This window comes from Heptranchias perlo, chromosome 32, assembly GCF_035084215.1.
Source record: "Heptranchias perlo isolate sHepPer1 chromosome 32, sHepPer1.hap1, whole genome shotgun sequence".
NCBI classification, from domain to species: Eukaryota; Metazoa; Chordata; class Chondrichthyes; order Hexanchiformes; family Hexanchidae; genus Heptranchias; species Heptranchias perlo.
In genome coordinates, this window is record NC_090356.1 from 20,245,609 (window position 1) to 20,262,762 (window position 17,154).

The window sequence follows — 17,154 nt, forward strand, 5'->3', positions numbered from 1 at the left end:
AGCGCTTCACAGCCAACAAAGTACATTTTTGAAGTGTAGTCACTGTTGTTATGTAGGAAACATGGCAGCCAATTTATGCACAGCAAGGTCCCACAAACAGCAATGAGATAAGTGATCAGATGATCTGTTTTGGTCATATTGGTTGAAAGATAAATGTTGGCCAGGACACCAGGAGAATGCCCTACTCTTCTTCACAATAATGCTATGGGATTTTCTTTCAACCTGAGAGGGCAGACAGGGACTCGGTTTAATGTCTCATCCAATGGACAGCATCTCCATCACTGCAGCACTCCCTCAGTACTGCACTGAAGTGTCAGCCTAGTTTATGTGCTCAAATCCCTGGAGTAGAACTTGAACTCCTCCTGACTCAGAGGCGAGAGTGCTACCACTGAGTCATGGCTGACAACTTATAAGCACTTCATAAATCAACAGTAAACTGGTGCTGGATCTGCTTCGGAAACAAATGTGACCCAAGTGAACAATCTAGCACCTGTGGGACAGAACTGGCCTGTTCATGAGGAAATCAGAATGGACACAAACTGTGCAAAGGATGAGACAGGATGAGTAGATGAATATCCGACCCCTAACACTGGATCACATGCATCAACTTCACAGTTTTTGAGTCCAAACATTTTTTTCCTTTCAACATTCCTAACACTATATATAGTGAGGCAGTTCTGAAGAAAGGTCTTCGACCTGAAATGTTAACTCTGTTTCTTTCTCCACAGAAACTGCCTCAATTGCTGAACTTTTCCAGCATTTTGTGTTTTGATTTCAGATTTCCAGCATCCGCAGTATTTTGTCTTTGACTATATAAAGTGATGCGGGACCCACCTCAGTGTTGCTGTCCCGTGTTAATATACAGTTCAGTGCCTTCACTTTCCTGGTTGTATGTTGGGGCAGCTCAAATTGGAAAATCTCCTCCAACAGACGTTGTTTCTATGTTTCACGATCTTTCACTTGGAAAAAAATTTTGAGTGAGGGTGAGAAACTGACACTGAGCCAGCCCAGTACAGCGTCCATGTTTGTACCACGGCACAAATTTACATTGCAGTGACGATGTGATGAGCCAACTCGGCACATTCAGGAGGCTATTGTGGGAGGCTGGAGATTGGGAGATCCATAAAACACGAGGCCTCCACTGATGTCGCAAGAATGGAGTCTCGTAAGTTTGTATTTGGCAGGGCTGCTGTCTCCCCACGATCCAGACAGCAGAGGGCTGATTTTTCGAATGCCGTTGGCACTGAGGCTTAGCTGCTGAGAGTGCGGGAGGTAATTTTAACCTAACTCGCCGGGGGGGGACGGGGGGGGGGGACGACTCCCATGGGATCAGGTGGAATGCTGGTTTTACACCTCGCCCAATATTACCCTTCATTAACTTCAATAGAGAGTAAAATCGGGCGGGATGTAAAACCAGCGTTGCACCCGATCCCATTAGTTTCCAGACAGGCAGGTTAGGTTAAAATTTCCCCCAGAGTATCAGGAATTTGCAGGCGCTGTCCTCACGACTTTGGGGCTCTGGTTTCCCGACGTGCACTCCCAGAGGGCGAGGCTCTGCGCCAGGAGTGTGCGTTTGAAAAAAATGAGACAATGGGCGTGGAGTGAAGTAACAGCACCTACTAACAGCTATAAAGGGATGTTAATCTGACCCCTCCGTACCTTGCTGCTCAGTGACTCTTCCAAGCCAGGTCTCCTGATATCACCTGTCTAAACAAAGCAGCATGTTAAAAGATCAGCAGAGAAAATGAGAGATAAACTATAGGAGAACGCCAACAAGGATTCTGTAAAGCTGTGTGAAGAGGTCCTGGCGTGAAGACCCCTTTATTAAATATTTAAATGGATGAAAAATATCAAAGTGGACAGCTATGGCACCTAATGTTTAAACCACGGCAACCATTAAGAGCATCATATGGAGTGAGCTCCACCCCCCTGCAGAGCCGTCCCATGCACTGGGGAGAATTCTCCCAGCGGAAACTTGCATGGGATTTTCTGGTTGAATGGGCTGGGCACTTGGCAAAAATCCCTGTTGCTGTCAATTATTATTTTTTTTTAAAATGCACGTTATTGTTACCAGGACTTTCAAATGCAATCACAGATAACTCCCCGCATGGTTACGTTTCCTAAATAGATTACATCAGTATGATCTTTCCTCCCTCCCACGGCAATCAGCAGTAAGTAAACTGCAGCAATTTAGCCGTTAAATGTTACAGTAACTGTATAAACAATCCGCTGGTTGAACAAGAAAGAATGGACGACCTTGGGTCCATCGCATCAAAGATGACATGCGGTCAGCCTATTACTTTCACTGAAACCGCACAGTGAAATATTTCAGGTGTGTTAGTAACACACAGGCTGTACTGGCCATATACAAGTTAATGCACAGTTTGAGAGAGAAAGCAAAAAGGACTTGATTTCATATTGTGCATTATCAGGTCGTTGAAATATCTGAGTGTGCTTCAGATTAATTAATTAAAAAAAATAAAGAACTTAAATTTACATAGCGTCATTCATGATGTACAGAATCACAGAATGATACAGCCCCGATGGAGCCATTCAGCTCAATGTGTCCGTGACGGCTCTTTGAAAGAGCTATCCCAATTAGTTCCACTCCCCTGCTATTTCCCCCATAGCCCTGCAAATTTTCTCCCCTTCAAGTATTTATCCAATTCCCTTTTGAAAGTTACGATTGAATCTGCTTCCACCACCCTTTCAGGCAGCGCATTCCAGATCATAACAACTCGCTGCGTAACAAAAAATTCTCCTCATCTCCCCTTTGGCTCTTTTGCCAATAACCTTAAATCTGTGTCCTCTGGTTCCCGACCCTTCTGCCACTGGAAACAGTTTCTCCTTACTTGCTCTATCAAAACTGTTCATGATTTTGAACACGTCTATTAAATCTCCCCATAACCATCCCAGCTTCTCCAGTCTCTCCACATAACTGAAGTCCTGCATCCCTGATACCATTTTAGTAAATCTCCTCTGCACCCTCTCTAAGGCCTTGACATCCTTTCTAAAGTCTGGTGCCCAGAATTGGACATAATACATAGGGAGAAATAATGCTGGGACCTTAAAAGCTATATCTGTGAGGATTGCCTTAAAACTCAAAACTACAGAAAACGCAAAGTAATGTTCAAAGGAAAGGATCCCACCAAAAAAATCGGATGGTGTAAACGAGTGGCAGGTTTGAGAATAACATGCCACCTTCATAAATAACTGGGAATCCCTCCACAATACAAAGAACTGGGACAGGAGAAATGGGCTACACTCAAACCAGGCAGAGAGACATGAAACTCTGGGGCAGCAATTGAAAATCATTTAAACTACAGGAGGTGGCGGGGGAGGGGGAGGGGGAGGGGGAATGAGGATCCCAGGTGAGACAGATGGTAGGGCGGAAGGCAGTCAGCAAATAGGTATGGACACAGGTACCCAAAGAGACACACAAAGAGCCAGACATTGAGAGGAAGTAAATAAGAGGTATGGACATGAAGCATTAGATGCAAGTTGCCGAAACCAGAGGCTATTGTGACAGTGGGGAACTACGATGAGTTGGAAATATTGGAAAGATAGGTAAATCCAAGGAATGGGAATCAATATAACATTCAGGGTGGACAAGGATGGAGATAGCGTGTCTGGGAGTTGACCCTATGAAAAGTAGAAAGGTAGAAAGCTGAAAAATGAACGATATAAATAAAAAGCAAAAAAATGCAACTGTGAAAATCTGAAACAAAAAGAGCAAATGCTGGAAATACCCAACAGGTGAGGCAGCATCTATGAAAACAACAGAGGAGTTAATGTTTCATGTGTGGGACCTTAGTAAAAACTGATTTGTTCCCCCCTTGCCAATCTTTAACCCTTGCCTCACCCTCTCCCCATCCTTCCCTTGCACCTACTCCTCCTCTCCCTTCCCTCATTAACCATTTCCTTCCTTCTCCTTCCCTCACCATCTTCCTCTACTCCTTCTCTCCCCCTTGCACCCTCGCTCTTCCCCCTCCATGCCTTTCCCCTTCCCTCTTCACCCTCCTTTTTACCTTTCCTTCTGCCACACTCTCTCCCCAACTCTCCCTTTCCATTTCCCCTCCCCATCTCTCTCCTTCACCCCTTTCTCTTCTCCGCCTTAACCCATCCTCCCCATCTCTCTCCTTCACCTCTTCTCTCCTTGCCCCTCTAACCCTCTCCCTTCTTCTCCCCTCTGCTCATCCCCTCCCCTCTCTCTCTTCCCCTATTTCCCTCAGTCCCTCCTCTCCCCATTTTACACTCCCTTTCTCTCCTTCCCTGACTCCTCTTTACCTCCTACTCTCCTTCCATCCCTCACCTTCTACTCCCAGCCCCACCCTTCTCTCCCCCTGGCCCACCCCATGTCCTCCCTCACCTCTCTTCCCCATGGCCTCCCCATCCTCCTGCTCCACTCCACTCTCCCTCTTCCCCTCCCACCCCTCCCTGACTCTGCACACCCTTCATCCTTCTCTTCTTCCCCCACTCTTTTCCTCCTGTTCAGTCCTCTCCTCCCCCTTGTCCCCTCCCTTCCCCTATCATCCCCTCGCCTCCCTCCTCTCATCCCCTCACCCTCTATCGCCACTCTTCCCCCTCCCCCTCTCCTCCCCTTCCGCCTCCCCTCTCCTCCTCCTCCCCTCCTCCTCTCCCCCTGCTCTTCCCCCTCCCCCTCCTCTCCTTCCCCTCCCCTCTCATCCCCTCCCCTCTATCCCCCCTCCCCACTTTTCTCCACTTCCCTCCCCTCTTTTCCCTTCCCCCTCTAGTTCCCCCCTCCCCTCCCTGGTCCTTTATTTTGACTACCCCCCAACCCGGTACTGGCCTTGCCACCCCCCACCCCGGTACCGGCCTCGCCCCCCCACCCAACCCTGGTACCGGCCCCATAACATCAGGACATCCTAAATTGCTTCACAGCCAATTAAGTACTTTTTTGTCAGTCTTTAACTTGCCTGGATGAAAACTCAAGGGCCGTTCTCCTTTTGATACTTAGGGGCAATGTTCATAAATAGCATCAGAGGACCTGCCAACACTAATCACTCCATCATCACTCCCAGCAATAAATTAACTCAATTCTTTTAACTCCCCCTCTGCAAAAGCTTTGCGTGGTACCCACACTAGCGCTGCCGGCTCCAAGTGCGAGGAGCTCACACAGCCACCGGCAATGCCAGAGTAAATTTGCCAGGTTCGTTAAGGTAGTGAATCTGGGATATTTACTCTGGAGCTGTCACCAGCTGTGGGAGATCCATACACTGGGAGCCAGGAACACTGGCAAAGCATTTAACCCAATATAAATGCAGCTTTAAATGAATCTTTGCTAATTAGAATGCGGTGAGATAATAAGCATTAAAGACCTGATTACTGCTGTTAATTAAACAACAATAAATAAAACCCTTGGATTGATACAGCGCCTCTCATATCAATACCTTCCAGAGCACTTCACACAATTGCTTTCTTGGGACACAGTCAAGTCATTACGTAGCCAAAAGTGGCAGTCATTTTGCACCAGCCAGGCTCGAGAAACAACAATGGCCCAGAATTTTGCTGGAGTGGGGCATCTCGCGGCCTGCCCCGTTAGTTGGACTTCTTCTCTCACCCTTCAGCTTGAAATTTTTTTGCGCCTCAAGTTGCTTGAAGTGCGAGCTGATAACAGGCGAGGGCATCGGGGTATCTGGGACCTTGGCGAACGGTGGGACCAATGGTCTATCTCCTTAATCAATGAGATTTAAGGATAGAGAAAGAAATAGAGGAACGACGGAGAAGGAAATAGGATGGATTAGAGTCAAATCAAGTACAGAAAGAGAAAGAGAGGGAGCAAAAGATTGGATTACAAGAGAGAGAAGAAAGAAACAAAGGAAAAAGTAAGAAAAAAATTTAAAAATTTAAAATTAAAATTTTTAAAAATCTCTAATAATTTACAACCTGTGGGAATCAGGCTCCAGAGTTTCCACTGTTCCTTTTCTGGGCCGGAGTGGTTGAGTGTCATTGCATGAACATAAATTTAGTCATTAAAAAGGTAGTTACGCTGTTAAGTGTCAGCCCTAGCTTTCTGCGGCGAGTTTAATTGTAATTAATGTGTAAATGCAGCGATTTCTTGAAACTCACGGGGAGGTTGAGGATGAGCTGCCGTTTTTGTGAGGCTAACGTCAGAGCAACGTAAATCGTCCAGGAACTTGTGGCGATTCACAACTCACGGGGTATCTCTTCCTCACCACAAACTGCTGGACGCTTTACACATTAATAACGCCGAGAGCATTAAACTCACTGTTATTTTGCCAGCAAATTCTGGCCCAATGAGATGAATGGTCAGTTAGTCAAAGGGCAGCAAGATGAGGACAGGCTCAGTGGTGATGTTCTCATTGGCAGAATAACAAGTGGTTAAAGGCACTCTCTGCTATGTTACTGAGCCTTTGCAGACTTGAAGATCCCCGGTTCAGTTCCTGGTCTGTGCTGAGTTAGCTGATCTTAGGGCAGCAGTTGGGACCTAAAATTGACATTAGTCACCCTGAAACAGACAGCGTTCCTGCTCCTGATTGTGATCCAATCGATCCCGTTGGAGAGTGCATGTATGTACATGGGCAGCGAGATGAGGACAGGCTCAGTGGTGATGTTCTCATTGGCAGAATAACCTGTGAATACTCACCAGCCTAAACTTTCCAAGTGCACTCTCGTGGCACGGGTGGGGAACATTGCAGGCAATGCGACTGCAGGGTAGAGGTGGTGGGGGACACTCATGCAGCAGCCTGTACTCGAAAAATGACCCATACACAAAGGACGACCACTTGGGTGAGGTGCCAGAAGGATGCCAGACCCCAAGGGAACTGAGCCCCATCATGAACCAACACCTAGAAGAAGGGGAGGGGGGCTAGGGAACATGAATTAGAAAAAAACCCCAAATATAAATGCATCACCAAGTTGACTCCCAATATTACAATTCTGATAATTGGACACAACAGTCTGACAGAGGTCTTCAGCTCCATAATCATCTGTCCGCTCTTCCTGTCATTGGCAGCACATCAGTGTCCTTTTCATATTTTAAACTCTCACTGTGAGCCCTCAACACAATTCTATGCAGGGATCAGTTTCGTATAATGTATATTGATTTATTTATACAGAGGGACTACAGACACTCGAGAGATACAGCAAAGAATCTTAATGGGGCTCATGGGGCTTTGGGCAGCAAAGCATGCGTTAGATGAAGAATAAGATAAAAAGAGCGTTTTACAAGACGTATTGAACGATAATTGCACAAATATCAAAAGAAAATAGAAATGAATAAGCTCGATCCCACAAGTCTTGCCAAGAAGACAAATTATTGGTAATGAGCTTCTGTAAATCATTTGCAACTTACCCAAAGGTTTATTAAACGTTAGAGTGTTTTTTTTATGGTTTCTAATTAAATTAGGAGGAGAATTCAACAGCCCTGTGAGAAGTCAAGTATAATTCCTACTGCCCAGCCTTCGACTGCTGGAGAGAAAGCCATCCAAGATTCTTGGGGGTTTTAAATAATTTGGATTTTAGGGTGTTCTTACCCCTTCTCTCTTGAAGTCGTTGGCTCCCTTCTTGAGGTACAGTTGCACAGCAGTGACAGCCCTCGCACGAGTGCCATTAATCAAGTGTGACCCTAGACAAGTGGCAGTAGCCTATTCATCTGCAGGGGACTTCATGGCTGAGTGCAGTCCTGTCCTCGCCCAGTGTCCACACACATGCAATTCCCGCAGGATTTGCTAAACAGCGATCAGGAGTGGGGACCCCGGCTGATGTGCACCCCTCCCCCCAACCCCCCCACTGCAGCCCAAGGGCACTGAGGCCAACTATAGTATCACATCTGTTGCCCCAGCTGAGATCAACTAACTCTGCACAGACTACGAATCGAACCTAGAAAGTCCTTTTCTGTAGGGCTCACTGACAGAGACATTTTTGATTATGTTATTTTTTCAACAAACTCAATACAAGGCTCCCCTCCCATCAAACCGAGCCAATTCCACACTCGACTGCTTAGTGAGAGAAGCACTGTCCTATAAAATGATGGATCACACTGCTGAAATACATAGAATGGGAGCGCATAATCCATGGGATGTCAAGCAGTCATAAATCCTGATTACCACAGAACAATATGCAAACCTCCTGCATATAACAAGAGAACATTGTCACATCCTTATCCTCCATTCATTGAACCACTTGGAATTACAGACACTCCCCACTAAAGCTCCAGGAAACAAGATGCCGACCCGTACGAGTCAATTTTATGCTGGGACTGGAAGGTGCAATGGGTTAACACACTGTCCTTTAACCTTCAGTCCAGACTGATAGGCTGGTTGTCAGAGTCCTACATGAAATGAGTTTGGGCAGTCTCGATCCAGTGCGAAATGGCATGAGGGCACATTAATTCAGCATTAATTGGCAATCTCATTCAGAGACGCTACAGAACGGCAGGTGTGGGAAATGAAAAATTGTTACTCTGGGACAATAAGGCACGCTCTGTACCCTCAGCTTTATCAGCACTAAATTCACAAAAAAAGTAAAAACATTTGTGTAAATTCAGGAAGATTCTATTTCCAGTGCAGAGCCTTGCAAGAAAGGAGTGTGGCTTAGAATTAGGAGTTTAACACTTAGAAGTGATTCTTCCATCTGTGCTCTTGATGAATCTACAGCAGTAAATACATGCACTGATGTCACTGTGTATACAGTATACTATCACTGATCTCACTGTGTATACAGTATACTATCACTGATCTCACTGTGTATACAATCACTGATGTCACTGTGTATACAGTATACTATCACTGATGTCACAGTTTACCCTGTGTGTTATTGGTGATGTCACTGTGTACAGAGTGTTATTACTGATGTCACTATGTACCGAGTGTGTTATTACCAATGTCACTGTGTTTACACCTCAGGTGCAACACCTTGTAACACAGGTAAATATTCTTGTATTGTGTATACCTTATTTGGCAGCACACATGAAAAACCAGCTGGGTGACCTATGTGCACACCTCTAAAATGAGGCCCTCGAGTTTTATTGCTCTGTCTCCATGTGTCATTAAGCTAGCTATAGGCCAGAGTCAACAAATCACCTAATCAAATCTCTCTCTGAATCCCGAGTAAAGGTTAGAAATGATGGTCTTCATTAGGCTGCATCTTAACTGCGAATTAGCTGTGAATGAAGGCTGTTTACACAGAAAACATCAGTCCAAGAGCCTGGCATTGTACCGGGATACCATAATTACACCTGGTAACTGAAATACACATCTCACCAACCAGTGAGTTGGCAGCATTTATTATTTCCTGCTTGTTAGCTGACAGTCACCAACTGGAACCACATACAGTAAAAGCAAAATAAGGATTGCTGAGGAAATCCTGGTTTGGAGAGTGCTCCCTTATCTTGGTGCTGCACCAAGGTAATTTGGCCACTGTCTTAAAGGTATTCGTTAGACCCCACTCCAGTGGTCTAATGTGTAAAAAGTGCCATTTCCTGTAGTAGTTTGCCAGCAGCCCTGCTCCTGAGTATTGTCCAGAGGATGTGTTTGAGTCTGGACATTAGACAAAGACATTACTGGGCTGGGCTGTGATGCCCCATGGTTGAATAACACACCGATAGGCACTGTGGGCTCACACTTGAAGGACAGTCACTTGGATAAGGGATACTGGAGGGCAGCAGCCACTCACGGATCAACATCCCAGTAAGTCGTACCTTCAGGAGAGGAGAGGAGCAAAAGGGAGATCATTTGAAGGGGAAGAGATGAATTCAGATTGAGGAAGGCAACTTTTGCCCCAGTGTAAGGCAGTGACAGGACGATTAAAAATAGGATATGCACAGGCACAAAGTGGAAGCTTGTAAAGGTGAAAAGCTTTGTTTTAAACTAGGTTGAAAAGTGAACTAACGCTGTCTGGTTTTATTTCTTAAATTACAGAATGGACTTTTCCAAAATAAGATCGTTTGATCCAACACTAGACTGACTATCAGGGTCCTCGGTACAGGGTCAGGAACTTGCAATGTTCAAGATTACACAAGTCTAAACATTCATCTGTGGAGGATAGGAATGAATAATCATGAGGGGTGTGGTGTATATCAATATGATATAGGTTCACCAGACTGATTCGGATGGCAGGACTGTTGTATGAGGAGAGATTGGGTCGACTCGGCCTGTATTTACTCGAGTTTAGAAGAATGAGAGGGGATCTCATTGAAACATATAAAATTCTGACAGGGCTAGACATACTGGATGCAGGGAGGATGTTTCCCCTGGCTGGGGGGTCCAGAACGAGGGGTCACAGTCTCAGGATACAGGGTAGGACATTTAGGACTGAGATGAGGAGAAATTTCTTCACTCAGAGGGCGGTGAACCTGTGGAATTCTCTACCACAGAATGCTGTGGAGGCCAAGTCACTGAATATATTTAAGAAGGAGCTAGATAGATTTCTGGACACAAAAGGCATCAAGGGGTATGGGGAGAGAGCGGGAATATGGTATTGAGATAGAGGATCAGCCATGATCATATTAAATGGCAGAGCAGGCTCGAAGGGCTGAATGGCCTATCTCCTGCTCCTATTTTCTATGTTTCTATGTTTCTATTGTTAGGGGTATATCAGTGTGATATCATTAGGCATGTGGGAACATAGGAACAGGAGTAGGCCATTCAGCCCCTCGAGCCTGTTCTGCCATTCAATGAGGCCATGATGTGGAGACGCCGGTGATGGACTGGGGTGGACAAATGTAAGGAGTCTTACAACACCAGGTTATAGTCCAACAGCTTTATTTGAAATCATAAGCTTTCGGAGGCTTCCTCCTTCGTCAGGTGAGTGTAGGATTCCATAAAGGTATAGCATATATAGTCAGAGAACAATGCCTGGTGATTACAGATAATCTTTCCAACTGCCCGTTATCAAAGCAATCAAAGGAGTAGAATGGTGTTCAGACAGAGAAACATTACATACAAGACTACCGAATACACAAACGGTCACAACACAAAGACAGAGAGAGAGAGAGAGACACACACACACCCAAAAGGCAGGGGAAGAGATAGAATGACCAGTTGTATTAAAAACAGATAACTTTTTTTCGCTGGTGGGGTTACATGTAGCGTGACATGAACCCAAGATCCCGGTTGAGGCCGTCCTCATGGGTGCGGAACTTGGCTATCAATTTCTACTCGACGATTTTGCGTTGTCGTGTGTCTCGAAGGCCGCCTTGGAGAACGCTTACCCAAAGATCGGAGGCTGAATGTCCTTGACTGCTGAAGTGTTCCCCGACTGGGAGGGAACCCTCCTGTCTGGCGATTGTTGCGCTGTGTCCGTTCATCTGTTGTCGCAGTGTCTGCATGGTCTCGCCGATGTACCATGCTCCGGGGCATCCTTTCCTGCAACGTATGAGATAGACAACGTTGGCCGAGTCGCAGGAGTATGAACCATTTCCTTGGTGGGTGGTGTCCTCTCGTGTGATGGTGGTATCTGTGTCGATGATGATTGATAGCCAAGTTCCGCACCCATGAGGACGGCCTCAACCGGGATCTTGGGTTCATGCCACGCTACATGTAACCCCACCAGTGAAAAAAAGTTATCTGTTTTTAATACAACTGGTCATTCTATCTCTTCCTCTGCCTTTCGGGTGTGTGTGTGTCTCTCTCTCTCTCTCTCTCTCTGTCTTTGTGTTGTGACCGTTTGTGTATTCGGTAGTCTTGTATGTAATGTTTCTCTGTCTGAACACCATTCTACTCCTTTGATTGCTTTGATAACAGGCAGTTGGAAAGATTATCTGTAATCACCAGGCATTGTTCTCTGATTATAAATGCTATACCTTTATGGAATCCTACACTCACCTGACGAAGGAGGAAGCCTCCGAAAGCTTGTGATTTCAAATAAAGCTGTTGGACTATAACCTGGTGTTGTAAGACTCCTTACATTCAGCCATTCAAAGAGGTCATGGCTGATCTGTATTCTAACTGCATCCACCCGCCTTGGCTCCATATTCCTTAATACCCTTGGCCAGCAAAAATCTATCGCTCTCAGATTTAAAATTATTAATTGAGCTAGCATCTACTGCTTTTTATGTGAGAGAGTTCTACACTTCTACCATCCTTTGCGTGAAGAAGTGTTTCCTAACTACTCTCCTGAATGGCCTGGCTCTGATTTTAAGGTTATGTCCCCTTGTCCTAGACTCCCCCACCAGCAGAAAAAGTTTCTCTCTATCTACCCTCTCAATTCCTTTCAAAACCTATAAACCTCAATCAAATCACCCCTCAACCTTTTATATTCCAGGGAATACCAGTCTAGTTTATGTAATCTCTGCTCATAATCTAACACTTGGAGCCTTGGTAATATTCTGGTGAATCTGCGCTGCACTCCTTCCAAGGTCAATATATCTTTTCTAAGGTGCGGTGCCAAGAACTATACACAGTGCTCCAGATGTGGTCTAACCAGGGGTTTGTATAGCTGGAGCAAAACTTCCTCCTCTTTATATTCTAGCCCTCTAGTTATAAAGGCTAACATTTCATTAGCCTTTTTGATTATTTTTTGTGCCTGACTAACACAAGGATATATCCCACACCGCTAATAAAAATACAGATATACCCCACACCCCTAACAATAAAACAATGATATACCCCATATCCCTAAAAATAACACAGTGAATTGTGTATATGGGGTATATCAGTGCTTTATCTTTAGGGGCGCAGGATATATCATTTTGTTATTGTTAGGGGTGTGGAGTATATCATTGTGTTATTGTTAGGGATGTGGGCTATATCATTGTGTTATCGTTAGGGGTGTGGAACTGTATATAATTGTGTTATTGTTAGGGGTGTGGGGTATATTATTGTGTTATTGTTAGGGGTGTGGGGTATATCATTGTGTTATCATTAGGGGTGTGGGGTATATCATTGTGTTATTGTTAGGGGTGTGGGGTATATCATTGTGTTATCGTTAGGGGTGTGGGGTATATCATTGTGTTATTGTTAGGGGTGTGGGGTATATCATTGTGTTATCGTTAGGGGTGTGGGCTATATCATTGTGTTATCGTTAGGGGTGCGGGGTATATCATTGTTTTATTGTTAGGGGTGTGGGGTATATCATTGTGTTATCATTAGGGGTGTGGGGTATATCATTGTGTTATCGTTAGGGGTGTGGGGTATATCATTGTGTTATCGTTACGGGTGTGAGGTATATCATTGTGTTATCGTTAGGGGTGTGGGGTATATCATTGTGTTATCATTAGGGGTGTGGGGTATATCATTGTATTATCGTTAGGGGTGTGGGGTATATCATTGTGTTATCGTTAGGGGTGTGGGGTAGTATATAATTGTGTTATTGTTAGAGGTGTGGACTATATCATTGTGTTATCATTAGGGGTGTGGGGTATATCATTGTTTTATTGTTAGGGGTGTGGGGTATATTATTGTTTTATTGTTAGGGGTGTGGGGTATATCATTGAGTTATCGTTAGGGGTGTGGGGTATATCATTGAGTTATCGTTAGGGGTGTGGGGTATATTATTCTTTTATTGTTAGGGGTGTACACCACACCCCTAACAATATTGTGCTATTGTAAGGGGTGTGGGGTATATTATTGTGTTATTGTTAGGGGTGTGGGGTATATTATTGTGTTATCTTTAGGGGTGTGGGGTATATTATTGTGTTATCTTTAGGGGTGTGGAGTATATCATTGTGTTATCATAGGGGTGTGGGGTATATCATTGTGTTATCATTAGGGGTGTGGTGTATATTATTGTTTTATTGTTAGGGGTGTGGGGTATATTATTGTTTTATTATTAGGGGTGTGGGGTATATTATTGTGTTATTGTTAGGGGTGTGGGGTATATCATTGTGTTATCGTTAGGTGTGTGGGATATATCATTGTGTTATTGTTAGGGGTGTGGGGTATATCATTGTGTTATCGTTAGGGGTGTGGGGTATATTATTGATTCATTGTTAGGGGTGTGGGGTATATCATTGTGTTATTGTTAGGGGTGTGGGGTATATCATTGTGTTATAGTTAGGGGTGTGGAATAGTATATAATTGTATTATTGTTAGGGGTGTGGAGTATATCATTGTGTTATTGTTAGGGATGTGGGCTATATCATTGTGTTATCGTTAGGGGTGTGGAACTGTATATAATTGTGTTATTGTTAGGGGTGTGGGGTATATTATTGTGTTATTGTTAGGGGTGTGGGGTATATCATTGAGTTATTGTTAGGGACGTGGGGTATATCATTGTGTTATCGTTAGGGGTGTGGGGTATATCATTGTGTTATTGTTAGGGGTGTGGGGTATATCATTGTGTTATCGTTAGGGGTGTGGGGTATATCATTGTGTTATTGTTAGGGGTGTGGGGTATATCATTGTGTTATCGTTAGGGGTGTGGGCTATATCATTGTGTTATCGTTAGGGGTGTGGGCTATATCATTGTTTTATTGTTAGGGGTGTGGGGTATATCATTGTGTTATCATTAGGGGTGTGGGGTATATCATTGTGTTATCGTTAGGGGTGTGTGGTATATCATTGTGTTATCGTTACGGGTGTGGGGTATATCATTATCTTATCGTTAGGGGTGTGGGGTATATCATTGTGTTATCATTAGGGGTGTGGGGTATATCATTGTGTTATCATTAGGGGTGTGGGGTATATCATTGTGTTATCGTTAGGGGTATGGGGTATATTATTGTTATTGTTAGGGGTGTGGGATATATTATTGTGTTATCGTTAGGGGTGTGGGGTAGTATATAATTGTGTTATTGTTAGAGGTGTGGACAATATCATTGTGTTATCGTTAGGGGTGTGGTGTATATTATTGTTTTATTGTTAGGGGTGTGGGGTATATCATTGTTTCATTGTTAGGGGTGTGGGGTATATCATTGAGTTATCGTTAGGGGTGTGGGGTATATTATTCTTTTATTGTTAGGGGTGTAGGGTATATTGTGTTATTGTTAGGCGTGTGGGGTATATCATTGTGTTATTGTTAGGGCTGTGGGGTATATCATTGTGTTATTGTTAGTGATGTGGCGTATATCATTGAGTTATCATTAGGGGTGTGGGGTATATCATTGCGTTATTGTTAGTGATGTGGGGTATATTATTGAGTTATCGTTAGGGGTGTGGGGTATATTATTGTGTTATTGTTAGGGGTGTTGGGTATATCATTGAGTTATCGTTAGGGGTGTGGGGTATATTATTGTGTTATTGTTAGGGGTGTGGGGTATATCATTGTTTTATTGTTAGGGGTGTGGGGTATATTATTGTGTTATTGTTAGGGGTGTGGGGTATATTATTGTGTTATTGTTAGGGGTGTGGGGTATATCATTGTGTTATTGTTAGTGATGTGGCGTATATCATTGAGTTATCGTTAGGGGTGTGGGGTATATCATTGTGTTATTGTTAGTGATGTGGGGTATATTATTGAGTTATCGTTAGGGGTGTGGGGTATATTATTGTCTTATTGTTAGGGGTGTGGGGTATATCATTGAGTTATCGTTAGGGGTGTGGGGTGTATTATTGTCTTATTGTTAGGGGTGTGGGGTATATCATTGTTTTATTGCTAGGGGTGTGGGGTATATCATTGTTTTATTGTTAGGGGTGTGGGGTATAGCATTGTGTTATTGTTAGGGATGTGGGGTATATCATTGTTTTATTGTTAGGGATGTGGGGTATATCATTGTTTTATTGTTAGGGGTGTGGGGTATATCATTGAGTTATCATTAGGGGTGTGGGGTATATTATTGTTTTATTGTTAGGGGTGTGGGGTATATTATTGTGTTATTGTTAGGGGTGTGGGGTATATCATTGTGTTATCGTTAGGGGTGTGTGGTATATCATTGTGTTATCGTTACGGGTGTGGGGTATATCATTGTGTTATCGTTAGGGGTGTGGGGTATATCATTGTGTTATTATTAGGGGTGTGGGGTATATCATTGTGTTATCGTTAGGGGTGTGGGGTATATCATTGTGTTATCGTTAGGGGTGTGGGGTATATCATTGAGTTATCATTAGGGGTGTGGGGTATATTATTGTTTTATTGTTAGGGGTGTGGGGTATATTATTGTGTTATTGTTAGGGGTGTGGGGTATATCATTGTGTTATCGTTAGGGGTGTGTGGTATATCATTGTGTTATCGTTACGGGTGTGGGGTATATCATTGTGTTATCGTTAGGGGTGTGGGGTATATCATTGTGTTATCATTAGGGGTGTGGGGTATATCATTGTGTTATCGTTAGGGGTGTGGGGTATATCATTGTGTTATCGTTAGGGGTATGGGGTATATTATTGTTATTGTTAGGGGTGTGGGATATATTATTGTGTTATCGTTAGGGGTGTGGGGTATATCATTGTTTTATCATTAGGGGTGCGGGGTATATCATTGTTTTATTGTTAGGGGTGTGGGGTATATTATTGTGTTATTGTTAGGGGTGTGGGCCATATCATTGTGTTATCATTAGGGGTGTGGGGTATATCATTGTTTTATTGTTAGGGGTGTGGGGTATATCATTGTTTCATTGTTAGGGGTGTGGGGTATATCATTGAGTTATCGTTAGGGGTGTGGGGTATATTATTCTTTTATTGTTAGGGGTGTAGGGTATATTGTGTTATTGTTAGGCGTGTGGGGTATATTATTGTGTTATTGTTAGGGGTGTGGGGTATATTATTGTTTTATTGTTAGGGGTGTGGGGTATATCGTTGTGTTATTGTTAGGGGTGTGGGGTATATCATTGTGTTATTGTTAGTGATGTGGGGTATATTATTGAGTTATCGTTAGGGGTGTGGGGTATATTATTGAGTTATCGTTAGGGGTGTGGCGTATATCATTGAGTTATCGTTAGGGGTGTGGGGTATATCATTGTGTTATGGTTAGTGATGTGGGGTATATTATTGAGTTATCGTTAGGGGTGTGGGGTATATTATTGTGTTATTGTTAGGGGTGTGGGGTATATCATTGAGTTATCGTTAGGGGTGTGGGGTATATTATTGTGTTATTGTTAGGGGTGTGGGGTATATCATTGTTTTATTGTTGGGGGTGTGGGGTATATTATTGTGTTATTGTTAGGGGTGTGGTGTATATTATTGTGTTATTGTTAGCGGTGTGGGGTATATCATTGTGTTATTGTTAGTGATGTGGCGTATATCATTGTTTTATTGTTAGGGGTGTGGGGTATATCATTGAGTTATCATTAGGGGTGTG

At 43.8% G+C, this 17,154-nt stretch overlaps 1 protein-coding gene across 4 annotated transcripts in view; it reads right to left on the reverse strand.

The window, feature by feature from the left end:
- LOC137301143 (kazrin-like) overlaps positions 1 to 17,154 on the reverse strand; it is a 656,751-nt gene that overhangs the window by 355,889 nt on the left and 283,708 nt on the right. The gene's annotated exons all lie outside the window — the stretch shown is intronic.